A 994-nucleotide genomic window follows, 5' to 3' on the forward strand; every position below is an offset into this window, starting at 1 on the left:
AAAGCGAAACTAGGGCTTCTGAATCGCAATTTTTCGTTTCTTCACGTGTGTCCTAGTTCAGATTGTCAAGATATGTGAAATTAAACAACATGCGCCATTGTGCATCAGAAAATTCCCGTCAATATTCCGAAGAGCCAATGCATAATTTTAAGTTTGGAGTTCGGTGCGTGAAGTCTGGTGTCCGCATCGTAAAGCGATTTTTCACCAAACTATAAATGCTAACCCCTATGTTAGAAAGGCAACGGCATTGCCGCAGTGGTTACACCGGTTCCCGTGAGATCACCGAAGTTAAGCGCTGTCGGCCGTGGTCGGCACTTGGATGGGTGACCATCCAGGCCGCCATGCGCTGTTGCCATTTTTCGGGGTGCACTCAGCCTCGTGATGCCAATTGAGGAGCTACTCGACCGAACAGTAGCGGCTTCGGTCAAGAATACCATCTTTCGACCGGGAGAGCGGTGCGCTGACACCACGCCCCTCCTATCCGCATCCTCCACTGAGGATGACGCGGCAGTCGGATGTTCCCGGTAGGCAAATCGTGGCCTGAAGATGGAGTGCTATGTTAAAAGAATGTGTAATCCATATATGAATCAAGTGATAGAAGATGAACGACAGTAGGCATTTTTCAACAAGACGGAGCAACAGCACTCACTGCCTTGACAGCTTTGTGACATAAGTGCACTAGATGTTCTGTGAGGAGAGGACAATCGTCAGAGGCAGTGCAGTATATCGTGAGCCCCTGATATCACGCCCTGGAAGTTTTACGCAAGTGATCCTTACACTCTGGTAGAACTGCAAAAGGGTACAGAAAACGCCATCGCTTCTCTCCCTCGGGCAGTGTACCACAGTTTGATAAATAGAGCACAGGGCTCCAACGATGTCAACGGTGGCCATTTCTATCACATACTGGGATCCACAGTAGCTAGGGTCAATTCCACGTCAGTCTAAATCTAATTATTTTTTCTGGCCAGTTTCATTTTGCTCACACTGCATTATT

General features: G+C 48.1%; 1 pseudogene; it reads left to right on the forward strand.

Moving 5' to 3' along the window:
• Positions 1-237: 237 nt before the first annotated feature.
• Positions 238-355, forward strand: LOC126282579 (5S ribosomal RNA; annotated as a pseudogene).
• Positions 356-994: the final 639 nt, after the last annotated feature.

The sequence above is a fragment of the Schistocerca gregaria genome, chromosome 7, assembly GCF_023897955.1.
Source record: "Schistocerca gregaria isolate iqSchGreg1 chromosome 7, iqSchGreg1.2, whole genome shotgun sequence".
Classification (NCBI taxonomy): Eukaryota; Metazoa; Arthropoda; class Insecta; order Orthoptera; family Acrididae; genus Schistocerca; species Schistocerca gregaria.